This window comes from Chlamydotis macqueenii, chromosome 2, assembly GCF_036417535.1.
Source record: "Chlamydotis macqueenii isolate bChlMac1 chromosome 2, bChlMac1.mat, whole genome shotgun sequence".
In the NCBI taxonomy this organism is placed as follows: domain Eukaryota; kingdom Metazoa; phylum Chordata; class Aves; order Otidiformes; family Otididae; genus Chlamydotis; species Chlamydotis macqueenii.
Window position 1 is genome coordinate 154292683 of NC_141557.1, and position 27646 is coordinate 154320328.

General features: G+C 48.4%; 1 protein-coding gene across 4 annotated transcripts in view; it reads right to left on the reverse strand.

Annotated features, from left to right (window-relative positions):
• The window catches only part of CYRIB (CYFIP related Rac1 interactor B), a 99945-nt gene extending 73332 nt beyond the window's left edge, over positions 1 to 26613 (reverse strand). For 2 of the 4 annotated variants that reach the window (XM_086741270.1, XM_086741272.1), the window contains exon 1: positions 5520 to 5751. The gene's annotated coding sequence lies outside the window, so the exon portion shown is untranslated. Of the gene's footprint in view, positions 1 to 5519; positions 5753 to 26590 lie in introns of those variants that run through there. The other 2 variants (XM_086741271.1, XM_086741273.1) reach the window with 2 other exon arrangements.
• Between the last annotated feature and the right edge of the window lie 1033 nt (positions 26614 to 27646).

The window sequence follows — 27646 nt, forward strand, 5'->3', positions numbered from 1 at the left end:
GAATTTAGAAAACTACTTTCCACCACGCCCCCAGTAGAAAGGTCGAACTGATTTGCACATCAGAAGCCAAAACAAACACCTTTGATATCCAACACAGAGAGACAAGAATTCCCTTTCCCTGTGAGTATGTTCCCCTCAAGACTGCTATAATAAGGGGACCTGTGTCCCCTTCCACCTGACTGGAAGCATACACAATTAAATCTAACTTTTGAAGTTACACAACTGCTAGAGCCACTAGTCACAGAAACAGGCCTTTCCAGTCAGCTAATTTACAACTAGGGCTCCTAGGAACTCATCTATTACCTTGTACACCAGAAAAAGTTACTCACGCTAACACTCCATTTAATTTAATCATCTAGTACTGAAGGAGACCCAGAATTGCCTCACGGCTGAATTTGAGTCTTTTGAACTACACCAGTTAAACAGAATTCGTTCACTCACAGAACAGCCTCCTGCTACTGAGGAACAGTTAAGCCCTGCAGTCTGAAGTAAAAAGTGCTTTTAAAAATGTATCTAGGACAGTGCTCTGCTGCACTTTCTATATATAAAAGCGATTACTGGCAGAAAACTTTTTTTTTTGCCTGGTGGTCACCCATTCAGGTAAAGCATTTGCTGATAGGAATCAGCCCTCCAGACAGACGTATTAACTGCCTACAGGATCAAGCTTTAGGTTTTTATGTGGGTAGCAGACAGAAGGCCTGTTTTGCAAGGCATGCTATTTTTGTAGCTACAGCCACACCAAACTGAATGCACTCAATCTCACAAGCTAAGCTGTCCCAGACCCAATTATGCTATGCGCACGGGGACCACCTGGGAATCCCAAGTGCTGTAGATATAAGCCAGAGAACCAGCCAAGCACTTAGTAAACAAGACCACAAACCATAGAATATTTCCACCAAACAGGAGTAAAAGAATAAAAATAAATCCTCCCACACAAACATTATTAGAGGAAGCTAGTTTTATAGACTTGAAGACTGTACGTAAGTACCACCTCTTTGTTTTAGAGATATTTAGTCCCAAATTTCTCCTATAGTCTCATAATGATTCCATGTAGTAGAAAAAAAAAAATGCCGGGTTTGGTCAGTCATACATCATTTCCCAAATGCAATACTACAACTTCTCATTACTGCAAACAACAACCTTTCCTGATACACACAAATCAGCCAATAGTTGTCTGGATACTAAAAACAAAAACTTTTTCTAGGTGCTGAAAATGTAGTGTAAAAAAACAGCCAAAAATAATAAGTTTAGTACCAAAATTCCTTTTACAAGTCAATTTCATGGCCAATATTAACACTTCAGAGTCAAACAGAAATAAATGACTAGAAGTTTCAACAAGACCACCTGATTCAGAAACAGCAGCAAACGAAGACAGTGGCATAACCAGATGACAAAAGCTGTAACAACAGATGTGAGCTCAGAAGACACATCCACACACACTCAGCACGACATTTGTCAGCCTTTACCTCATATCCATGACTGCTTAACAGCTACGTTGAAATTCAAATTCTCGTGAGTGAAAGGCAAAAGAATGCACCATTTTTCTCGCACCTTTCAATATGCCTGGTCTATAACTAGTTTCACCATTTCCACAGTGAGGGTATTCTCTGCACATCAGGTTTTCACGTGACAGAGAAAACAAAATGCCATTTCCAAAAAGGAGAATAGAACTAAAACCACAGGAGATGGGGAACACAGGAGAAACTGCTGTAACTAAAAATACTTTCAGCTTTACCTAGTCAATTCTAAAACTGCTCATTCTTTGTTGCTGGTTTCTGTTAAGCTCTGCTGTTTATATAATTGCAATACACGTACCTCCAGTAAGCACCGGAATTCAAACTTAAAACACTGCCTATATAAGAGAGTCCAGTACTCTCAGCAAATTTTGAAACACTCCGTCAGCTGCAGCAGACAACCTGAGTAGCACTCAAAAGAACATTCCTGAATCACAGAAGGAGAGAAACTGAGGTGAATTTATAAGAGAACCTGAAATTCAAGGCAATCAAATAAGCATTGTCTACATACACACGAAGAGAAAAGCAGACTTCTCCACATTGGGTAGTTAGAGGTGTTAAGTTTTCCACAATTCAAGGAAGAAAATACTAATACTCTTACATAAAGTTCATATGTCCGTAGATTAATATTAAAGGAAGACTTACAAGGTATGCAAGAGGACCATTCATTTATTTATAAGTGCTCTTGACATATGCAAATGAATGAGAGCAGAAAAGATGTCAAAAGGTGCATACAACTGGCCATCATTTACTGCTGGAAACTTGTTTGAAATAAATCTTACCCTGCCTAACTGATGTATGTATTTCAGGTGCCACAGCTAGTAAGCAGTGCCAATGCTTCACATTCCCCAGCACTTAACTTTTTCCCATCCACGCACAGCTTCCTTCATATCCCCAGTCCCCTTGCTCTTATTGCCTCTGAAGCCATGTTGACAGACTTGGAGGGATTCAGTCAGACGAAAAGGATTACAATCTGCATCCTGGTACTAAGCACAGGAGCGCAGCACCAACATTCAAACCTTGTGTGGACTCAGCACATACATTCACTTGGCCTGCACACCTCACCTGTAGCACATTTGCTTGACAGCTGAGAGTCCAGAAGCAGCAATTTGACAACACTCAAAATATTTCAGCTTTGAAGATGTATTTTGGAACATTTTTACGATGAACAAGTGTCGTAAAACTGATTTATAATATACTTCAGGGTAGTTAACATTACCTTAGCAGACAGGAGTTATTCTTCTCAACTGAAGCCCACCTACATCAATGACTAGAACTCTTGGTCTAATTATAAGACAGCAAGCTTTCAGGAAGGACAGGCAAAGGTGATAGCCTCAATTTATACTAGTGCTATTAATTCTCAAAAAAAAAAAACCAAACCCAACACCCCCCCCCCCAAAACCCAAACAAACAACTAACACACACAAACCTGACTGCTTAAAACCAAATCTGACTCCTTGCATCTAGGCTTTAATTTTGCCTGTGTCTATTACAGGGTATGTATTAGTTCCATCTATTCCCTCACCTTGCAGGCTGTGTGTGTGTCTCTATTCTCCTAGACACACAGTGAGGGGAAAAAAACCTGCATTTGTTTACTGCATTTAAGCGGCTACAGAAGTCTAAAGTGGCCCCTACATATGCTTTCAAAATGACAGAGCCAATTTCTGTTACTGTATTACTCAATAATTCAGTAGTTAGCAATACAAATATTCCCCACTCTTCTGTCTCTTGACAGTATTAATTCCAAGCTCCTCACATAATGTCCCTAAACTATTTTAGCTATTGCATTCAATTAATTTCAAAATTAGTTATTCTGCTAAGATATATAACTCCTGAAAGACACAATAAAAAAAATTGCTTCATTTTTCTCTTTATCCAGACATTAAGACTCGTGCAAAACTCAGATAAGGGGACAAGACAGTTACGCATGCAAGAACAGAACCAGCTAACATCACGTTTCTACAGTCAGTGAGGCTCCTGCAGGAAAAGGTTTCATATGAAGAGGCAGAGAATTTCCGAAGGCAATCCCTTCAACAATCCCTCACCTCAGGTGGCCCCAACTAAACTGCAAACAATGAAGAAAATCTAGAGCACCTAACGACAAATGGAAGTTGCGTAACAGACAGAATCAAATTCACTCCTTACTTTCATACAAACACGGTACTTCTTGATGGCGATTTTTTAAAACACATTCTGGGATCACTTCTCTCCATGGTCCCTACTCTCTGACAGCTAATACATGCAGTAAATAAGTCTCACAGTTTGACTTGGATAAAAAGCTGCCTACTTTTCTACTGAAAGCGTCCGTTTCAGAAGCTCTGTATATACTCTCTGTATGCCAGACAAAAAAAAAAAATTCCTACTTCATGTAACAGCAGTATTGCATTCACGTGTTTTAGGATTTTACTGTTTAACTTGCGATACAAATATGTTTTGCAAAACAAAGATATTTGTCAGGTGGAGCCTTCTAAGTTTGCATTCACGTTCCAACCTTCACAACAGTAACCTCAGGCTAATCACCAAAATGTCTCCTGTCCAACAGCCCGATCTGCCACCACCTCCTACAGAAAATGCTCGTTAACTTAAAAGTATATTTAAAGTCTAGTCAGCGCACAAAGAAAGAAAACTGTTTGTTTTGGGAAGGGAGGGTAGTTTGAGCAAAACAGACTGCAGTTTTTAACAAAAGAAACAGCAACAATTACTTGAACATAGATTATTAGATCAATCTAGAATGTTTTACTGGTTTGAGAATTAACATACATGCTAATCAGCACTTGCATTTCCATACTACATTATCAGAAATTCAGAATGACAGATTTTAAATGTTAGTAAGACTCCACTATCACAGCAGAAAGACAGCTGTCATACTGTCACTGACATTTGGATCCAGGACGCTGACGCAGTGGAACAGAAAAAGAAAAAACACTGCAAAAACCTTCATAGCACACAGGCTCTTGATTTCTTTGGTATGTGAAACGTTTCTGTGAAGAAACTTCTTGTATTTTATTACCATGTAAAATACAGTATCAGATTAAGAAGTAACAAAATAGAACAGTTGCAAGTGTCCTTATTTTTGAATCACCCAGGAGAGAATTAAAATCCAATTCAAACTTGATTTTATCAGGTATTTAATGAATAGCTTAGAAACAACACCCTCCTGTGACAGCTTCCCAACTCACCTTAACCCCACCTGGAATTGCAGCCCCAGCATCACAGCCACCGCATACAAAACTGCAGGATACACCCCAACGAGGGTGAATTCTCACCGATCTCCGCATTCTGCTCAGCTCGCTGCACGTTTTAGCCGCAACCCGGCTGGCCACAGGTGACCCCCCCCCGCCGAGGTTTCCCCCTCCCCGTTAACCATTAACGCTGTCACTCCGTCTCTCCCCGTCCCGAAGCGTTACCTGCACCCCAGGGGGGCGGGCTGGCAGCGGGGGCCGCACCACCCCGGGCCGGCCGAGGGCCGGCGGCCAGGACCGGCTCCTCCGACCGCCGCGGGCGGCTGCCACAAGCCGGTCGAGCTGCGGTGGCCAGGGGAGCCGCCCGCACTCGCAGCGGGGAGCGAACCGGATCCTCCGCCGCCGGCAGGCGAAGGAGCCCCGCCGGAGAGCCGGGGAAGCCCGGAGGAGGGTTGTTCGGCACGGGGCAGGTCCCCGGCAGATACCGCGGTTCCCCCGGGCGGGGGAGGCAGCGGCCGCCCCTTCTCCCCCACCGCCCCGACGCGGGAGGCCCCGGCGGGCGGGCAGCCCCCTCTCCGTCCCCCGTCAGCGCGGACGAAGCGGCCGGGGCGGGACGGCGGAGAACTTGCGGAGAGCAGGCGGGCTCGGCCCGCGGAGCGGGGAGAGCAACAGATGGGAGCCGGGGCGGCGGGGGAGCCCCGTCCCCGCAGGGGCAGGCCGGGCCCGGCGGGAGCGGGGCCGCGCCGCCAGGGCTGAGGGGAACGCGGGGGATGAAGAGAGGCGCCCCGCCCGGACCCCCGCCCTCCACGCCGCTGACACTCACCGAGCCGCCCCACAGACAGCGATATGGACGGGAGCGGGAGCGGGAGCCGGAGCCGCCGCCTCCCCCCGCTCGGCCGGAGGCAGCGAGAGGAGCGGCGTGGCCGGAGCCCCGCGCAGGGGAGGGCGCGGATGGCGACAGCGCCGGACCCGCCCGCGCCGGGGGGAGGGGGAAGGAGGGGGAGGGGGAGCGAGCTGCACGGCACCGCGGGGGACCGGCCGTGCGGGCGGGCGTGCGATGACCCGGATGTACCGGCGGGGAAGAGGACGGGGGAGAGTGGGGGAGGGCAGCCAGCAGGTGACTGCGCAAGCGCGCCAGGCTGCCAGCGCACTGCGCATGCACCTGCTTCGACTCCCAGTGTCTCAGGCAGGGGCGGGGGAGCGAAAGAGAGGCGGGCGGGCGGGCGGGCAGACGAGACGGCGCGTGGGTCCAGCTCCTTAAAGGGGCCGCCGCGCAACCCAGCGCACCGGGCGGCGCGGGGAGGGGGCAGCCATCTTCCCCCGGCGCCCGGGTTGAGACCCCCGGCGTCTCCCCAGCTTCCACTAGCAAGTCCTTAAAGCCACTAACTTAACATTATGGATCGTTGCTTAAGCCAGCTGTGTGATTTTGCTATTTTTTCAAGGCCTGGCTCAGGGGTTTTAAATGTTTGCAGTTGGCAAAGCCAGGATGGCAAAGAAAATAAGGCTCCTTCTTTGCAAAAAGCAGGGTTCCTGGCTGGAAATCGAGCACAAATTTCTTCTCAGGTGGATCATGTTGTAAGATCTGAGCAAAAAAAAAAAAAAAAGGCGGGAAGTCGCATCCCTCAGCTCCACGCTGCCAGAGCTCCACGCGGGAAGAGCGTCCCACGGCCCTCATGGCTGATGCCGTACTGCGCTCCATCTCCCCCAAAACGTAAATGGTATCCAAAATGTGTTAACAAACACAAAAAATGCATTTTAAGGGCATTTCCTGGGTTTAATTACATCCTTTCCTCGCCGCGTACACATCCTATGGATGAAGTTTCACGTTTTCCTTGCCTGTATGGTATCTCTCAGATTTTGGCGTCGTTACCCTGGGACACCACACACCCTGCACTATTTACACTGCCAGTGTGGATAAATCTGCCAAAGCAGCGGGATAACACAAATACCTTGTTTGGGGGCTTGCTTCTTTAGTAAAATTACACATATACACATAGAGAAAGAAAAATAAAAAGTTCTGCTTGTTTTTTTCTTAAAGTAACCTGGAATCTAGACAATGATTTTCAACATTTTCCCACGAAATCTCATCTGGCCTTCACGTTGGATGGTTCCTCTGAAGCCAAGGGATGGTTCACACCGTGTTGGGTGAGGCTGCGGACCCGATCCACTCCAGCACCCACCCAGACGAGCCCACGGCAAAGGCCTCGCCGGCGGTCACGGCAGCATGGCCACGCACCCTGCGCTAGGAGCGGTTCGGAGACCGAGCAGGACAGCGTAACGGATACAGCCAAGACAAAACTCCTTGCAGCCTCCAACAGCAGAGCATCATCATTGGCAAAGGTGATTATTCAATCTGAAAGAGGCAAACCAACCACCTGAAAGTCTAACCACTTCTGCTACTTTCTCTTCTGAAGCCAAACACCAGTTTGATAACTGCCAAGTATCAGCGAATACCAAGTTCCCCCGAACCCACTTTGAGAAAGAATGAAAATGGAAAGAACCTCAGAGATTTATTTATATGTCAACATATTTACCTTCTTTTTCTTCTCATACATGTATATATCTTGACTTAAACTGATAAACTCAGCTCCTCTTGTAACGTGATAGGATTCAAGATATATGGATTCACTACACGAAAAACTTTGAAGTATTGTAGATAAAAGAGTATCCTGGGATATAAAGAAAGCCATTTGTGAGTATAGTCAGCTGCAAAACCTGCTTGATGAACTCAAAGGAAATCACTGCACTTCAGTTTTGGGTAGCAGTCAGGCAACACCAAGGCTGGTACACCTCACACCCCACTGCCTGCGCCTTCACCTAAGTCGGGAAAGGGGAGTGCTCAGGCAAGCCTTGGAGGCTCCTAGACGTTAGTGTAGATTGGAGCAAACAGGGCAGATATCCAAGAAGATAGGAAATGAGATTTTCACAGGAGCAGCTTATGGGCAAAATGTCAGAAGAAGAGAAGTCCCAGTTCTGCTTGTGCTTGATTTGTGTAAGTGGGAAAACTCAGTGCTTGACATGACTTTTCACTTCTGCTATGGAAAGGATCTTTTGCAACTACCGGATACAAATCTTGAACTCTAGATCGATGCACCCTCCTTCCTGAGATGCTGGCAGGTCACTACTACATCTACTTCTCTGAAGTCGCAGACCTCTGAAAGTCGATGTGCCAGGCAGGAGGCAATCCAGGGCCCACTGAACGGAACTTGAGGGAAGCAGAGTCACGCTCCGAGTTTACATTTGACTTGTTACTGTGTGGGCTTAATACAAATCTGGGAGCTGTCACCTCTTAAACTGCAGAACTTTGTCCTATTACACAGAGCTAAGGAAACCATACAGGCAGCCTCAGGGATGAATTATTTTTTACGCTTATAACATTATAAACTGCTTGGGGTGTGGGGTGAGACAAGAAAAATTTCCTAGTGGAACTGGTAAATATAATGATATTTACTCTTTAGAGTTTTCAAAAATTTACCCTTGATTTGGATCTGTCATCTTTCAGGAGTACCAGTAAGAACACCCAGACCCAGAGCATCACCGATGCTTTAACAGCAGCTGCATACTAAGACATCCACGTCCCATGTAATAAATGAAGCATAAAAAATTATTGACCACTCTGGAAAATGTTCCATGACTAAAAAAACCTCACAAATTTTCTATTAGTTCTGCCTTCACTTTTAATTTTTTTAATTGCTCCTTCTGAATAGAAAATTATTTTACTGGGTTATTACTGTGATAGCCATAAAAAACAAAATTAGAGATTATATTTGCCAGCTACTATCGCCAAATAAAGGAGTGGTAACAGGACATAAGTGCTATCCTGAAGCTAAATGCCTGTGGATTGCTTTGTCAGTGGGAGTATTGCTGCCAGGTAGGTACAGCTGACACTTAGGAAAGAAAACAGGTCAGAGCCTTCTCATAGAGCAAAGATTATTAAACTCCAAATGTACTATTGGATGTGTATGTACTGTATACATGTGCATATATTCCAGTGACAAAAGATGACTTTATTTTATATATAGATGGCCACACAGGTAAGTAAAACCACAGAAGCAAACCCACCCTTAGGTGCCACGCACAGTCAGGGTACTTTGGCTACTTTTAAGCTTAATGGTAGCCTAGGGGAGAAAGTCAAAAGGAGGAAAGGGAGGCATCCTCTCCCACTTGTACTGGGCAGGGACAACAATCTTGTTTGTCGGGGAGGGGAGAACACCACTAACCTCGGATGAAAATAGAAAGCAAGCCCCCTATATCCAAAGATTAATTTTTAAAGAGAGGGGATTTCTTGCAGCAAAATTTTAAGAACAGAAAAGAGAGACGGCTTTGCAGAGCTCGCTTGCTACACTGTTGTGGTTCATAGCACCTTTCAGTTCGGATAAAGCTAACATCAGGTTTTGCCTTCCCCCTTCCAGATTTCTCCACCTTCTCAAGTGCACAGCTCGCAGATCAGGGATTGCAGAGGCAGTCACATTCACACTACGCTGTCCTTTAGGGCTTTCATTTTGGATACTACAAATCCTCTGCTATAAATGTAGCTCTTCAGAAATATAAACAGTTGCAACAAAATATGAATGATCTACATAAATTTTGAAAAGCACAGACAAAACAAAAAGCCAAGGTCAAATCACTGGATGCTTACAAGGATGCCTGAAGTGCTTCCAGATACTGTAATGCCAAACAATTACAATGTTTTATACTTGCAATGAGACAGGCACTTTGCAATCTCAAAGTGCCTTTTCCTCCCCGCCCCAAAAAGGTCATTTTAATATTTAGGTGGCAAGTGGGGAAACCAAGGCGCTTCAGAAGTTCATTCTTTTCACTCTGACAGACCTGGTGAAAGTCTATCATCTCCTCATGCTGTGCCCCAGTCACTTCACGTGACTAATTAACATCAGTCATCTCCTCTTCTGCCACTACAAAATCTGAGATTATTTTCGAGTTCGCTCATCTGTTGATGCAATCGCTCCCTGCAAATGATCAGCACGGTCTCTTCGTGTGGGGAGCCTCGGCTAAGAGATGCAGCACGCTCTCCATTAATGAACAGTTCTCTAAGTCAAATGACGCGGCAAGGTTCACTGTTGGACAGTGATCAAAGATAATGGTGATTTTACAATGTAAACCTCTTTTGTTTTCACATTTTGCTGCCTTTCCTCAACAGTGCAGCTCACCCGTATGAGACGGGGAAGCAAAAAGAGGAATAAAGAGAAAATGGCAGGTGTTAAGCCTGCATTAGAAAGAAGACTGTAGACCAGTAAGCATAAGGGAAGGTGGAAAGAGGAACTGCAGCTATTTTAATCATATTTTATCTCTACTGGAAAATAGAAAGATAAATTAGAGTAGTAGGCCTGTTACAGAAAAGAACAGAACACGGTATTAGACACCGAGATCTTTAAGCCTCTTATTAAATTTTGTGAAATGCAGAATTTCTTCAGCAACCACCGCACGGACACCATTGCACTGAGAAGCACTTTGAGCAATTGCAGTGGTAAAACCTGTGCTGCTAGCAAACAGGTGAGCTGGGCAGCCAGAGAAGAGGCCTGCTAAGCAATCGAGATAATCTGGCATTGTCAAGTTCGGGAGGTCATGGCCACAGACTGCCCTTCTAAATTTCTGGCACTCAGGTGAGGAAAAACCTGAGATACCCTCATTTTTCGGCAGAGCTTTGCTCAGCGGAGTGGAAAAGCTACCATCACTTCAGCAGGTGCTGGGTCATCACCTCTGCTTGTATGAAACGCATCTTTCTCCAGCAAAGTTCCTCAACATCACTGGATTTGTCCGCTCTGGGTAGCAGTTCGTGCCTCTAAGTAAGGGCTTCACTAAGAGAGGGGAGCTGCAAATCAGGAGGGCGATGCAGAGTGGCAGGCGTTACACTTGACCTCCCGTTAGCCCTCAGTCAAGCCAGTTTATAAATAAAAGTGAACCACGGTAGGAAATAAGCCATGTATCTGAATTGGAATTTTTTCACAAGCCTCTTTCCCTACCTCCTCCCGAAATGTTTCAGATCAATCGGCAGCGTAATAGCATTCCAGTTAATGGACAGAATCAATGTTTCAGAGAACAGGGAAGGCAATATTTAAGAGGGCTGGACTGTTCCATTACTCTTTGCAAGAGAACCCATTTTTTTTTGTTTGGTTTGGTTTTTCTGAGGAAACACAATTGTGCTGCTCTGATGGAAACAAATATTCATCGATTTCATTGAGAATTCTGCCTACCTCAGGAGCATGAGTTTGGTATTTTACTTTGATCACATTCTTTGTAGTGATGTAATCATTGGAATTTTTTAATTATTGCCTTTTTTTTTTCCCCCAAAGTGCTTAATTCATTTGTTATTCAAATCCCTCAGAATCGCATTTGGCTCACAAGTGATTTTTGGCTGTGTCTAGGTGTTGCCAAGGGACATTGCCAAGAAACCATTTGACTTTGTCACAGCTGTTTCCTTTGCTGCAGTGGTGCTCAGTTTCCTCTTCAGATCACAGGGGATGTTGCAATCTTTCGGTGGGGAAATAGGTAAGTTAATTAAAGCACCTCAGGGAAGGGCTCTGGAGAGTGTCGGTCTCAAGGGCCAATTTAAAAATTCAGTGAACAAACACGAACTTCATAGAACAATAGTGTTAGGCATCGCGGGGCGAGACACGAGCAAGGACTCGTGCTGCATCCCATAGGATGTGTTCCGCAATCTCCGGTGGCACGACCACGAGCTGAGGGCTCTCAGCACCCCACGGGGCTGCAGCATCACTGTTGTCACTGTTCCGTCCTTGCACCACTAGTTTGAGTGCCAAAGGACCAAAGTGCCAAACAGCCAAAGGACCTGGCTGTTTATTCCCATCTGAAAAGCAGAATTTAATTTAGCTATTTAGCTGATCAAAACCTGGACTGGTTTTGCAACATCCACTTGAACTACTATAAACCAAATTCATCTGCGTTTGTGATCTAAGTGATGTTGAGTACAAGGCTACTGAATAATGAGAGAAAAAAGACTATGATTTAGGTATTGGCTTACCAACTGTATCTACCTTTTTACAATGAGGGTTGTAGAACACTGGCACAGGTTGCCCAGAGAGGTGGTGGATGCCCCATCCCTGGAAACGTTCAAGGCCAGGCTGGATGAGGCTCTGAGCAACCTGATCTAGTCGGGGATGTCCCTGCTCCTTGCAGGGGGTTGGACTAGATGACCTTTGAAGGTCCCTTCCAACGCTAACCATTCTATGATTCTATGATTCTATGATACAGTCATCTGTTGTATCTCATTATATTATTGCCTTCCTGCAAGTCCATCAATATGCTCCAAGGAGCATCAGACATTAAAATAATCTTGAGAGTGATCATTTTAAGAAGCCAGGGTACTTAGAAGGACAGAAAGAGAGTCCTTACTGCTCACACAAGCAAAGTCTGTCTAACTGCAAAGAAGAGTTTGCTAGCAGAGGAAATGGTAAGCCTCGACTTTTCCCCCTACTGTGAGGGACAGACTGGGTGCAGATGAATGCTGCCATAAAACAAAGCATTTAGGCATGCACTTAAACACTTCCTTTGCTGAGCAACTGAAGCATCTGAAACACTGCACACCAGACGTCTTTCTCTTCCTTTTTCCTGAGCATGAATACGGCACCTAGGACTAAATCTAGTACCAGATGCAGCTGCTTAACATTCAGTTAGCAAGAAAAGGGAGTAAAGCTGACACCGCACATTGCAATTACTTAAACTTATTCTGAGTTTACCCAAGTGATGAAAAGATATTATTTTTATGTCTAGCTGATACAGCCCACGCATGAGCTGGGAAGCATTCTGTGCCTGTTTATACCAACCTGGATACAGTCCCATTTGAGACACGTGGGTTCCTGGAGCCAGAGCTTAGGTGCATATTGTGTTCATGATCAGACTGGAACAAGCAGCTTCCCACCATTACCATGCTGCCTCTACAGGAATGCATCACAAACCAGTGGGTTTTTTTTTAAATATATGGTTATATACTTCTTGTTCTAAACTATTCCTGTCTCCGGCAGTGAACAACCTAAAAAGTGGAAAGAAGCAAAATAGTCTTTGCTTGTGAGGTACTAGGCTGTAACTTGCAGAAGCTTAGACCATGTTTCTTGCCTTGGACTTCTTGTATGATGTTAAACAAGAAGAGCAGGTAGCCTGTCAGTGGTACTTCCCAGTCTGATAATTTGTAAGAGTCTGCAGTGATACTGTTAAACTTAATAACTTCATATGTAAAAAACTAAGTTGGAAAGATTTGTATGGTGCTTTACAGAAACACTGGCGCAATTCCTGCTCCAAGCAGCTCACAGCCTAAGCCAAAGAAGAGAGGAAAACACAGTACTGATATCAGTTGTACACACTGGTTTTCTACCATTGCAGCAAGGTATCTCCACGTGGCAAAATACAATGTCCAACAGCAGCCACCAAGCTAGTCCTAAACCAACTAACCTGAGTGCAAAAGATGGAGCAGTACTGTGCTTCTACCGTATGCTTCCCAGCGTGATCGCTCGGAGCTGGCTCCAGCTTGCTGGTGAGCCCTTGGCCTGTGGTAGCGATACTCCCTGTCCCAGGACAGAGAGCCTGCTTCCCCCTGGAAATCTGGTTTACGATGCTGGACACTGAACAGCATGCAGGTACTGCCCAGTCAACCTGCACATCTCATCTCTTGCCCAGCTGGTAAGATGTAAGACAGAGACTGAGGGGAACTGCAGCAGAGGCACTGGGAACATGACAGACGAGAGAGAAGAAGAGAGCCAGGAGTGGGGAAGGGCCCAGAGGTTTGGCAGTGAGAAAGTAGAAAATGTAGGGTGCACAGAACCCAAATAAGGAGGAAATTAGGATTCATGAGTTACACTGTTTGTAGGACTCTTTATTTTTCAATTATATCTTCTTCTCTTCCATGAAAAGGCAAATGGTACTGGCTTCTTCATGCTCCTATTATATTCCCATTATTATTTTAATCCTAATTATTTATTTGTTGAATTTTACTTTAAAGGGATGGTAGGGGCGGATGTAGAGAACGTTACATTTCTATGGTTTGCTCAAGGACTTAAGCAGGGCCGTGAAAGGGCCTGGGGAACCACGTGGGAGCAGAGAAACATAAGGGCAGCGAGACAGTCCTAAGTATGCGTGCTTCTAAATGGCTTTAATGGGGTCACTTCTGTCCTAAGGCATAACGCACCACCGTTTGGATGACAGACTCTGGCCCTGAGCTTGTGAAAGGTTTTGCAGATGAGCGTGACAAGCTTGGGTTTAGCACAGAGGGGACTGCACTCAGAGGACCTGAATGTGGCCAGATGGCAAAGAGGGGGTGTGTGTCCCCACCGGAAGATTGAACGGCTACCATGAAATAAGGCAGAGAGTAGGAGACTGCTGTGCAGGAAAAGACCTCGTGTCAGACTGAGGCTTGGACAAAGGTTTCAGGAGAAATGGATGGTTTTGGAAAGGCTGCAAAGGGACAAAATGACAATATAATGACTGTTGGTGAGGAGGAATGGCTGCAGGTTTATTGTGCAATAAACCTTTAATTTGGTCAATGCAGAACATTTTAAGACCTTCCTCATCCTCCAGAAGTACAGCTCTTGCACCCAATGATTCTGTTTTCTCTTCTCAATGTTATGTTCTTCTGTTATTGCAGAGAAATAGAAGATATACTTTTAAATCAGGAAACTATAATTGGGTAGATAATAAACAGCACGGGGCAGTTCAAACACAGAGCAGTTTGGAACTCCCCTCGTTTAGAGCCTTTCTTACAAAGGCATCTGTCAAAGCCTGTTCCCTCTGCACCACCACCCTCCCTGCCCTCAGAAATCGCAGGCAGCCCTGAGATAATTCAGTTAATGACCAATCAACTTATTGTAAAGGCTTTATTTAATTCTGAAAGGTGTTACGGGAGAAGCACACACATATATACCTGCAGCCAAAGCTTTAGGATAAAATAAGTAAAAATATGGTCATATGAGTTTCTATCCCAGGAAAAAAAAAAAAAAAAGAAGCATTTACTAGTCAATAAAAGGTTTTGGGTTGAGGTTTTTTGTCTGTTTGCTTTTTATAATCTTTAAAAATGCTTAATACATTGCTTGGGAGCTGCATGTTTCACTTTATTGCAGGGTTAACCATTGCAATTCATTAATTGACTTTTATGTTGCCATTAAATGTTGCAATCAATTCAGTCTCAATATTCTACACTTTTATCTCTGCTATATAAAAGCTCTATTAGCTTTACTTGGCTCAAAAACAATACAGTGAACTAACCTTAATTATTAATAATCTGTTTCCACTTCAATAAAGCTTTTTGGACCTTCACTACAGTCCAATGATGTATTTATTTTGTGTGTAGGGTTCAGAGTAATACAGTGCACTTTCTCTGGGAAAGAACCCAAAAACAACTATCTACTTGATATCAACCCAAGGGATTTCCTAAGGGAATGAGAGTATCATTTCAGGGCAGGTCATCAGTGCTTTAGGGAAATTAGACAAATTTGTGTCTGGGGAACAGATGCCTCAGGGTTTGTAAATGTGTGAGAGAACCTTTCCCCTCTCGGTCACTAGTTCAGGTCCATCCAGCAAAGCAGTGACTGGAAGCTATTAAACATCTAATGAACTTCTGGGGCCTCCTGAAACAAGGAGTGGGATTCCTAACAAACACCTCCATCTTGGAGCCGCTCCTATTCAAACTGCAGTCTCAACAGTAATACAGAGGCACAGAAACTGGGAATAAGCATGGCAGATGAAGAACATTTTATCTGCTAAATGCAGTAAGTAGGCTGCTTCTGGGCTGGCAATCCAGCTTGAGATTTACTACTGGCACTTCCCTGTTCTTTAAAAGAAACAAAATAATGTATTACAAAGCACTTTGTTAGAACCTTTCCTCACAGACTCTATCAGAAGGGCCTAGAAGACTACAAACCCACACGTGAGGTGTCTCAGACCGTGGGGAAGATAAAGGAGCAAAGAAGGATTTGATTTCACCCTTGGTGGCCAGTTCTGGGAGTGCTGGGACTCCCAAACTGCTACATGCTGCACATCCAGCTTTGATGCAGGTCTGCTAGGAGAAAGAGGAGACAAATGCTGAGCATTACAACCACAAACCACAGCTGTTGATGGGAACTGGCAAGAGACCAGGGAATGCCGGGAAGCGTAGATGGCCTGCAGCAGAAGGTAGGGCTGAGCAGGGCTCTCTGACACTTGAAGCTTTTTTATTCAGCTCCCGGTGCTTTTCCATCCTGGCATCTGGTTTCCATGAGAGCGCAAGGGAGGGACAGTATGGTGCAATTTAATGGTATGTTCTCCTAGGTTATGTTGGCACTTCCTCGGGTAAACATGCCTTAGCGCAGGCTCAGGTTCACCATGCCCCTGGGTTCAAAATATTTGCAGCTATCCCGTCTGCTTTAGCTTGCTGATAGCTCCTTCCAGTTGCCCTCGTATTTCATTTGAGGAGGAGGGGGTTGAGGCTTGCCAACTGTCTCCCTCCTTTCTCCTAACTCAAAACAGAGCAGGCTGAGGAGCAGAGACAAGCTGCGGCAAAGCCCTGCCAGGCGGCATAGCTGCAACCAGAAGAGCAGGTGATGGGGCTCATCGCTCTGTGGCCCAGCGCAGGAACCGGTGGAGCTGGAGCCAGGCTTTGCGGCTGCTGCTCAGCTGTGAGACCTTAGGCGTACGCTGGTGCTCCCATTTCTTCACGCCTTTTTGAGTGGAAGCTCTTCAGGGCTCTCTTTACCCACTCATATGGTCCATGATTAAACTGTGCCCAAATGCAGGCAGGGGCTTCTGAATAGTGCACTAATACAAATTGCAAAGAGCATGCAAGTTTTGATGGGTGAAAAGGAGGGAAAAAAAAAAAGGAGGAAAGGTTTTCTGTAATGGGATCCACTGCTCACCCTCTTTTTGTTACCAGTATGTGCAAATCTAGCTATTCCAGTCCATTATAGTCAACAATCTTGCACTCGGTGGCAGGTGAAATGTCATACCTCGGGGTAAATTTTCACTGCAGTAGGCAGAGAATTTGTCCTTTAAACACCCTTAGTTAGCATTAATGGGGAATTGATCCAGCAATTTGAACTCCAAGAGATACAAACGTCTCACGTGGGACCATTTGCAAATGTGTTGACATTTTGATTCATAAAACGAGACACTTCTAGAAACAAATGCAAATTCATTTCATTCAGGATTTGAGGTCAGCTGGATACTGGCAGAGAAATGTGCAATGAATGTTTAATATGTTCATCAAATATCTTTTAATCTCTGTACACCCAAGGGATTAAAGTGACATCAGAGAAAGGAAGGGCAAATTTTAAAGTTCTCTCTTTTAACTGGTACATCCTTTCATGGAGGTGGACCCTGAATTCACCTACTGCACTTGCAATAGTAGTGTCCAGGGGAAAAGGAGGCTTTGAGATGAGGAACTGAGTTTCAGCGACCTCTAAAAATATGTCTTTTGCACTACTGGATATGCTTTCATCTCCAAAGAGCCCTGCTCCTGCTGAGCTGTTTTACTGGTGTCGGTGAAATTCACGGCAGGACTGGAGCCCAACAAAACAGTGCAGGGAACAAAACAAAATGCACCAAGAGGGAGTAGCTTGCCTGGTACCAGACAGAGGCTCCGGCCACTCTTCCAGCTCAGAAATTATTCAGCACACTGTGCGAAAGAACATCTGAACAAATGTTTAGGACACATCCGCAACTGCCTTACAGATAATGAGTTTCCTGGTAGGTCAAACCTTAACGAAACCCAGTGAAGCCTCAGCGTCAGTTTGGGCTCCATCCTGAAGAAGAGGGCAGGGCAGGCCTGGAGCAGCTTTGGAGCAGGACCAACTTGACAAGTTGTTGAGTCTCAACTGGGTGTTGACTACCACCACCTGCGCTTCGACTAAGGCTTGGGATGCACTGGCATGGCTGCAGGTAGGGCACTGGGGACAGAACCAAGGCTCACCTTCCTCCTCTCCCCCAGAACTTCAGCAGGTGGGACAGTCCCCAGTAGAGGGGAGCAAAAGGGGCATGGGCTCTCCGTGCTGCCTGCCCCCGGTGGGGGCTGGCCCTGGTTTGTCCCAGCAGCAAAGACCTTCTGTCTGCCCCTCAAAGTCTCCTCAGCAGCAGGGCTGACGAGAGGCCAGGGCATGTCGGATACGCGAGTAGTAATCTGGATGGGGCGTGTGTTATTATTTCACAGGAGGATTTCACAGGAAGCCCATTGCTCCTCTTGAGCATCCCCGATTGCAGAAACCCCATCTGGTGAACATCCCATGACAGGGGGAGCGTGAGGACTCAGATCATCTCATGCATGAGGAACCAGGAGAGGAGAACAAACACGAGGGAAGTTCCTCACCAAGGTCCCCCCGCAGAGCAGCCTCTGCCCTTCCCCTTCCTCTTCCTCAGCAGGGCTGGCGGAGAGAGGAGTGCCTGCCGGGGAAGTTACACCAGTTTGGGCGCTGACTGAGAACGCGACTTCCCTCACAGACACACGTACAGCGGTGCCCAACAGAGTGAAGAGGAAGCGGAAAAGCCCAAACCCTCTGCAATATGCAAACGACCATATTCAGCTCTATGAAAATAACTGCCCAGGAACAGCTCCAAACCCTCGCAGCATTGGGCTACGTGCTGATAAGCCGTGGTCTTTTTGGTGCCCTTGTATCGGACGGTCCCCACCAAGGGCTCTGCGTAAGCGCTCCAGCCTGCCAGCGGGATCGGCAGGCACACAAGGTTATCAGGATCAGTCCTTTTCTACAGGACATGCTCTCTCGAGCACAGTATTTTCCTTCTGCGCCCCTACTCTCCTCTCTTGCTTCCTCAAACTGACTGATGTGCTGCAGGAGTCTGTGGGGGGCAGAATTTACTGGTCCTGTACCAGCTACACGACCTCTTGGGAGCCCTGCGCAACAACACGCAAGGGTTCACAATCTCCACTGGGGCGGCGTTCCCCCGCAGAACAAGAGTTCTGAGTACATCCACCAACTGCTTCTCACATCAAGTAGGTTATTTTTAAGAAAAAGATGACAGACCAAAAAGAACTTCAGCAAGTTTAAAATATTATTTTTTTTTTAGTATGAACAGCACCTACAAGTCCTAGATTTAATCATACCTCAAATGAATACAGTTATTTCAGAGGTGGTGTGATTCACGTTATGTCCAGGCGTACATCTGGCTAGCAGCAGACCTACAGCAGGTGTGAGTGGACCTAAAGCAATTTTTGCTCATAAATGCAATGATGGTAACGCCAATAACCAGGCTGTCTGATCAGCTGTGGATCCTGGGCACAAGAAGTCCTAGCACAAGTTCTACAACTTGGAGCCATTTCTAAATCAAACAATCTCCTTTCAAAGCAGTAATCCTGGGAAAGAAACTCAGTCCAGACCCTTAAATAGAGATGTGAATGGCTTCTTCATTCACGGGGAATCCTACCAATGCTCTCATTTGACAGATTGCTGCAAAGCCATTGCCAGTGGGTATCTGCGATACCCAGAGCGCACTAACACGAGAAGGCTGCCGCATACAGTAAATATTTCCCAAGGCCTCGACGTAAGCAGGATGCCAGAGAGACGTACTAATGCACAGAAGATCATATTTGGTCATACAGCTACCCCTTCACAGGGAGTTCAGATTTGTAGGCAGGAGCATCTGCCCTCCTCAGTTCTGGGACTGGCAGAAAAGTCTTGGGAACGGGGCTCCTATTTTTTCCCTTTCAGCTTTGTTGACTAGTCCAGACCCACTACCACGAAAACTCAAATTGTCCCTGGAGTCTGCAGACTGCAGAGATACTCCCCATCACGCTACTCCCTGTCCCTGTGTCTCTAGCAAGACACTGAGTTGTGGGGGGAATATAAATCATCCAGCACGTAACTCTGCCCTGACGGCAGCAGCTTTCCACCCTCCGGAGCACACTGCTGAATGATGCCTACAGAGAAAGGCTCCGGTTGTCCTTCCGTGGGGCAGCTCAGGGGAGGCACGGCCCAGGGGAAGAAGCCAACTCCAGGTCCTCTGCGAGCTGCTGCGGTCCTCCAGAGAACAACCACATGGCTGTCCCCATTTTGGGATGGTCCCTCAACGCTGACCCTTGCCTGCAGCAGCCCAGGCACTTAACAGCTCCCCAGCACGATCCCAGCCAGAGGCTGCTGGGCAGAAATGTGCCAGACACAGTCCAGCTCCTCCTGCCTTTGCACCCTGCGCACTCTGACGGCAGCAAGGTGAGAGGGGCAGGAATCCAGCCTTGCCACCTCAGGTGAAGGTCTGCAGTCACCGCTGGCTGCTGACGGCCAAACCAGAGCCGCAGAGCCCCCTCTCTTGCACTGTTACAGAAGGGAGGTCATCAGTTTAACTGCACTGGAGTAATGCCAGCCCTTTGAGTAAACTTTTCAAAGCTGCACTAGGGCATTGTTTCGTTTTGATTTCCAAGAGACCTCCAATTCCTCTGGATATGCTAGGGGTAGAGAACATCCACTCCCAGGAGTTTATCTCCAGCAGCGAGTGCAGGGCCTAGCCCAGCAGTTCCCAGGGGATGGGGGAGAGAAGAAAAGTCTCTTGCTCTTCTCCCCTCCCTCAAACGCATCACTCCCACCCCCAAAGACTGTCACCTCCACCAGTGGGGCCAAACACCTCAACCACCCCTCCTACAACTCCCTTCCTCACCAACTTAAGATCCTTTTTTCATATCGCTGTCAGCACATTTCTACCCCCCACCACCAGTCGGTTGCCCACTTTAACTTGCTCAAACCAACCTGTTTGCATGGGTCATGCTGCAAATGAAAACGATGCCAGGATGTAAAATGAAAAATGGACCAAGCCAACCTAGAGTTATTCTTGTGATGTGAATTATTTCAGCGACGGGTTTATACTGCAGCCCCATTGACAGCAACACAATGACAGCAGAGGAAAGTAAACCACAGCTGGGGAAAGGAAACAAGAACAAGTGTTTTGGGGGCACCTATCTCGCCGCGGAAACACTGGGTGGCCCCAGTGTGGGACTCGGGCCACATCCAGGGCTCTGACAGCGAGCGACCTTAGCGCGATGCATCCAAAGCTCTCCTCACAGCAGCCGAGCAAAGACAGGAAAAGAGTGCAGTCACAACACTCTGGCTATTGCTAACATTTCACATGGAAATAACATTTCACGTTGAGAGCAGCATTGGTACTGGCACAAGGTTAGCGGCACCCGTACAGCTCTCTGCTAACTAGCGACCGAGACCTTCAGGGAAGAGAAACTGCAAGGACACGAGTGGGACACGGCGAGGGACGTGCAAGCTGCAAACCTCTGCGTGCCTTGCTCCGCATCAGATGAATATTAATTATCTGCTGGTTTGCACAGCCACAGATAGGCCTGTTCTTACTAATTTTAGCCCTTGCTTAATTTAAAACTGCAGGCATGCTATCTTCACGGTGTTTGGTTTTTTTTTCCCTCTTTTTGAAAGGTTGTAAGCTGCCAGGTACACCCCCCATGGTTGAGAATTTGGTGTTGTCCAAGGGGAGGTGGGAAACCTTTGTGAGAAGCAAGAAGGAGACAGAAAAAAATTGCACATTAAATCATGCTGTTAACCTCCAAGAACAAGTCTTGGAAGTAGATCAGCCTGCCTGTGCGGGGAGCAGGGCCTTTGGCCTGGGTGCATTCTGGCCTGGAACACCTTCCTCGGACCTCGCACGTGTGCCAGCCCTGAGTGCCCTGCGTACACAGACACCTTGTCCCTGAGCATGCATTTAACCATCCTCCCTCTTCTACCTTCCCTCCCTCCACCCTGTTTACAAGGTTTTGTATTTTACAAAATACACCTGCAGCCAGACCCCCGCTCCCCGCAGCTGCACCTTTGCCCACAGACATGCAGGCATCTTCTCCCTGCTCCTCTCGCGCCGACCCATCGCCCGTCTCCCGCAGAGGCGAGCGGCAGATGAAGCGCTGAGCCTGCCCGCAATGGGCGGCAACGCTGCAGGCGAAACATGTGTGAAAAAGTAAGCGGTGAAGTGAGGAAACATTTGTGAGAGGAAGTGAGTGGGTGGAGGGAAAAGCCTGGAGTGAACAAAAATCAACAAATAACACATTGAAACTCAAGCACTGAGAGCCCAGCATAGATAAAAGGACAACGAGTTTACAAAATACTGCTATGCATGTGTTCTGTGCTAACATACACCTCATTTATGCTAGGGAACAAGACGTATAGAAGGACTGAAAATGAAGAGAAGGCTCAAAATAAAAAGTGTAAGAGCTAATGCCTTACCAGCAGCACAGGCAGCTCCTGTGAGGGTGGACAGGGAAAGCATCAGGCCATAGATTAGGACCTGGTTTTGGACATGTGTCTTACTGGACCCCAAAAACCCAGCTAGTCCAAGTCCAAACGGGCTGAAGATGTCTCATGAAGCACGGACACAGAACGCAGCAGTCTATTAATAGCTTGTGTGCCTTGCACATTGTAATTTAGTACTTCCAAGTAAAGCACTTTAAAGATAATATTTTAGAAAAAAGGAACTGTTATTTCTAGAACAATCAGACCGGAAGCCCAGCTCTGCCATCCGTTTCTGATAGAGCAATAGTTCCTCAGTTAAGATTTCTCCCAGTCAGATGTAGCAGTGCAGGGACCAGGGATTTCCAGTTTTTCACCCTATTATTTGTGCATTCCCGACCTCTAAAACCTTCCTTCCTTCTCTAGCCTTGCAGAGCAAGATTGGCTGTGCTATAGTTTCAGCAACACACCATGGAAGATCTTGGTTTTTTTTTCCTTAAAGGACAACAAACTTGACCCAAAGGGGCTGTACCTGACGCCAGCCAACTCTGAGAACCAGCCCATGAAACCTCGGCTTAGGCTGGTGAGAAGTTACGCAGACAAGTCACTCCTCGAACCACTCACCCGGCGAGTTGGTTGCATCCAAGTCGCTGCCACGGACAAGGTGAATGAGTGATTAACAGGTAAACAGCTATTACGACACGCACAGAAAATGGCCCAGTTTTGGTTGCACCTCATCTTCCTCCCCACACGTTTCAAACCAGCCTGTTCCGCAGGGATCGCCTGCAGAAGAGGGTCACTTCCACCCACTTCTACCCGTGCCACTTCCATTTTACAAAAAGAACACAAGTGATCTGAGAGCTGCCTGTGTATGATTCCCCAAATTTGGCAGCAGAGGAGCCCAAACGTACACGCTCGGCGTGACATCGCTCCCTCCGAGGCTACGATGAGCGAGTGCTCTTGGAAAGCAGGGAGTGCATCCCCGCCACGGGTTACAGTGATTGCTACTGACAGGTTCTTCATGGTATCACAACAAATTAGGTCACAGATTAGATTTTCATAGCACAAATTACAACTAGTGTCTAGATTTTCTTCTTAAATAGAGAGGGTTATGGCCATGGGGTTTGACCTCAGATTGGGAACAAGGCTGATGCGGAGGGGCTTTCCTAATTCCGGCTGAGACAAAGACTGCCTTAGTGAGACTCAGATAAAATTCCTATTTTTCTGCTGCAGTCAGAAAATTAGGTATTTTTCCCCTTCTATCTAGCAAGCCTTTGAGAAACAAAGCATTGGTCCATTAGATACCCTGGAGTAGATTGTACAGCACTTCCGCAAAGCGGGTATCAAACCCAGCATTTTATAAAAATTGCATTTTTGATGATAGAAAAGCAGTCTGCACCATGTAAAAAACTGCTGGGAATGGAAACCAAAGCTACCTATTATCCCACCTAATGCCTCAAGGTCACACATACACTCAGCTTGAGCATCTCTGGTGTAGAAAGATCTTAAGGGAATAAATTCATGTGTGCAGTATTCAAAAACCAACAAAAAAAGTACACGGACAGGAAGAGTTTTAAAATGTACCCAGCAAGGACAGTAGTAGAACTCGGGCACCAAAAGAAAATCCCAGCTATATCCAGCTCTACACGGCGCAGCGCAGAACAAAGCCAAATAACTGCAGCCACTGCGTAAAGGGCTTTCTACCCAACGTGAGATACAGCCTGACTACAGATTTGAAATCCCTGCTCCAGCAGCCGTATTCCCGCAGCCTGTCAGCGCTGCGCTCTGCTCCCGGCGCTCCCAGCTGCAGCCTCCCCCGGAGCGGTGCTGCCGCAGGCGAAAGACACCTGGAGCCAGTGGGCCTGGCCCAGCTCCTGGTGGAACCCTGCAGCTCTGCGTGAAGGCAGTGATTCAGCAGATAAGCAAGCTCACAGACATGGTAAGCACGAAAGGAAAACCTAAACCAGATGGATAGGAAGATAGGTCTTGGACTGAGCTAACCTCAGAGACAAGCCTTTCTAGGTCAGGCTTGAGAGACCGCTGCAGGAATGACCTTCAGCTTCCAGAAACAGTGCTGATACCTATGATGGGATGACACTCCTGCATCTACTTCGCTTGGGCAGCCAGGAGACCCAGGCTGGCTCTCAGCTGAGCCCCTGGAGTTCAGTCAGCCAGAGCAGGCCAGTTTATACCCACAGACAAACCAACCTGTAGTCTCTAACCAAGCTCTGGAGGCTGTCTGCAGGCTCCCTGTGAAGCAAGAGGAGCACATGATGCTGTGCCTGTTCCTCATTTGCAGGTTTAGGCAGGCCAGTGCTGGTGCCCTCCACTCCACGTCGGACCAGCCCGGCCAGCCCCATCCAGGTGCCAGCGTGACTGGGCCTGAATCACCGCAGCTTTGACTCCCGCTCTCAAACAACCTCGCCCTTCACTTCAGCAAAAGTTTTTCACAGGAAATAAGCTTTTACTTTCAAAACGCATTTGGCCTTGTTCTTCTCCAATGAGCACAGGAAGTATCTCGGTCAAACATCAGTCCTTATTCGTGTGAATCGCTATTTATCCTCTGATACCTTTGAGTAAAAATAACCAGCAGTTAAGAGTGGCCGTGCCCTCCCACACTCTACAGGCGGTGTTAAGCTGCTCACTACCCTCACCGCATCAGGTTCTTTCACTGGTTTTACATTTAGAGGCATAGAATGAGGCCTGATTATTTTTTCCTCAAGCCTGAGCTGTGCTGTGCAGTGCAGATTATGGAAAATCCATCGCACATGCTCCTTGCTGAGCAATCTGAATTATCGATCTCTGTTAGAGAAACGGATGCTCTAGACGCCGTTGGAAATGTTTGTAAAAGTCCTGTTGGCATGACTTCCTGCTGGATCCAAGCCCTTCCTCGTCTGCGTGCAGAGCACTGCCTCAGACCTGCTCAGAAACTCCATCATGCCAGGGGTGCTTCTCCTGCTGAGCCATGGAGGAAACCGCACCACCCGCCTCTGGTGCGCCCTGGGAAAGCAAGTGGCGACCACAGTCGGAAAACGCCCTAACGAGGCCTCTCGGTCCGATCAGTGCGCGGAGCGAGCAAGAGCAGAGCAGCAGGTAGGAACTGCCACCTGCAACGGCAGCTGAAGAGCATCCTGCTGCCCCACAGGTACAGGCTCCTGCTCCCTGCCAAGCGGGGAACACGGCAGGAGCCCACGCAGCGAAGCGCTGCCTCTCACTAAGGTAAGATGACCCTGAGCAGCGTTTCCGTGCCCGGTCAAGCACCAAAACGACCCAGGGTGCCCGTGTGCACCCGGGAGGGTCCCTCAGAGCTCATGCAGGCACCTCGAGTGCTTCCCCCCTCCCCGCAGCGGCAGTACCGGCGTCCTCGACCTTAAACGGGTGGCAGCCTGCTGCCAGGCTTGGTTTCAGTCAAGCACTGAAACAAAGACGACGTTGCACTTCCGATGAAATCCCACACCTTTTCAAAACAAAATCCCACATCTTTTCAAAACACTTCTCGGTTCAGGGTGCAGATGTGGGGTTTGTTTTGTTTAAATGAAAAAATGGGCCTCTCCACTGCTTTGGTCACACACTTAACAAACACCGAATAAACAGGACACCCCTCATGGCTTTCTGGGTTATATATATTAGAGAATGACTAATTTATTGGGGATAAGAGTTCATTTTTAAATGACAAAAGGGTAACGCTGCTATAAACCATACAGCCAGTTAATCTCCACGGTTCAGGGGTTGCTCTGTGCTATCTATCTCCTCTCTATTTCCCCACTAATCCTTTTGAAACGCTACAGCTTGCTTAAGAGAGGGGTAGTTTTCACACGCAGTCACGATCCCAGCGACACCACTGTCCCTGCCCAGACGAGGAGGCACCGGATCCCACAAAGCAGAAGTGCTCGCCTCCTTGCCGGCCAGTCCAGTGCATTTCTGGCTGCTGGGCTGAACTTTCAGATGTTCAGTCAGCAGCAGGTGCAAGATTTGCATGAACGATGAGGATGGAAAAGTCTCTAGCCTGGCACCTGTCCGAGCATCAGGGGACAGTGGAACGCACCGCACTCAGCTCAGCGCAAGGAGCGGCCAGCTAACCTTGTCACCGCTGCTTCTGGCCCGGGGTGGCCATAAGCAGCACCCAAAAGCAGCACCCACCGCACACAGGGCGCAGGACCAAACCCTGGCTTCCTCCTGAAGCCCACTGCCCCAGCTCTCTGCTGCCTGGTGTCAACCTGTCAACGCCGGTCGCTTGCTGGGTCTGTCACCCCTGTCCCCAGGTCCCCCAGGATCTGCTGTCCCCCGCCAGCCACCCCCGCGCCCCTCGCAGACACCAGCCAGGCCCCCTCGGCACCTGCTGCCCCGGGCGGCCCTCGCAGCCCCCCCGCGCCCTGGGGGAAACTGAGGCGGCGGCTCGGGCCTTCGGGCCGGCACAGGGATCCCACCGCCGCCCTCGCTGCAGACAGAGGGGCCGGGAAGGAAGGGGCCGGGCTGCCCCGGGCGGCGGCGAGCGCCCTGCGCCGAACCAGCGGGGCAGCGGGGCGGGGGCGAGCCTTTACCCCGGCCCCGCATGCCCCCGCCTCCCCCTCGGCTCCCCCCAGGTGCCCACCCCCGCCTACCCCTCAGCCGCCGAGGCAGGCGGGCGCCCGCCGGCAGCCGCCCCGCTCCCGCTCCCGTTCCCGCCTCCCCGCGCCCGGCCCCGCTCCGCCCGCGGCGGGGGGCGCGGGCAGCCTACCTGGGCGGCGGGGCGGCCCGCGGGGCGCAGCCTGCGGCCTTCCGGGTTTGCCCGGCGTCACGGCCCCAGGTTGGCTGCCGGCGGCGGGCGGCGGGCGCGGTGCCGCATCGCTATAAAAGGAAGCGGCGCGGGGGGAAGGGAGAGGCGGCTCCGCCACCTCGGCCGCGCCCGGCCCCGATGCCCGGGGTCGTCCCACCCCACCCCACCCTACCCCACCCCACGCCGCGGGGAGCTGCGGCTTCACTCCGGGCAGCCCCCGCGGGTGGGGCGCCCCTGCCCCGCAGCCTGAGGGAGGCCTGGCCGGTCGGGGAGCGGGGGGTGAGGGTGAGAGCGGGGCAGGGCCCTCTGCCCCAGCCCGGGGGTCCCTGGCCGCTGACCCCAGCCGCGTCCCTGCCCTTGGGCGCCAGGGCAGCCCCAGATGGACGGGAACATCTCCCGCTCCATCAGGTTGCTCAGAGCCTCGTCCAACCTGACCTTGAACGTTTCCAGGGATGGGGCATCCACCACCTCTCTGGGCAACCTGTTCCAGTGTTCCTCCACCCTCATTGTAAAAAATCTTTTCCTCATATCTGTTCTGAACCTACTTCTCTCTATTTCAAAACCAGTACCCTTCATCCTGTCACAACAGGCCCTGCAGGTGTGTGTCCCTGCTGCAGTCAGAGCCTGGTGATCCGGCCTGGCAGCGAACTGCTGCAGTGGGATGTTTCCTTTTAAGACTGATCCTCCCAAACTAAAGAAAAACAAAACAAAACTCAACAAAGCTGAATTTTTCCTTCAAACCCCAACACCTCCGTCAAATCTCTGGAGCTGCACTTGGACACTGGAGCAGTTGTGACATCCCTGAGGTGCCTTGCTCAGTCTCTCCTCCATTTCGTGTTGATGATTGACAGCATCTTGGTTGCAGGAGGAGCGAGGGTCCCCCCAGGACATAGCATCCTCATCCCCATCTGCCCAGCAGGAAGCTCTTCCTCCAGCGACAGATGCTGCTGTTCTCCTGCACCATCAATCCAGGAAGGGACTGGGATTAGTTGGGGGTAACACGTCTTAAGGTAATTT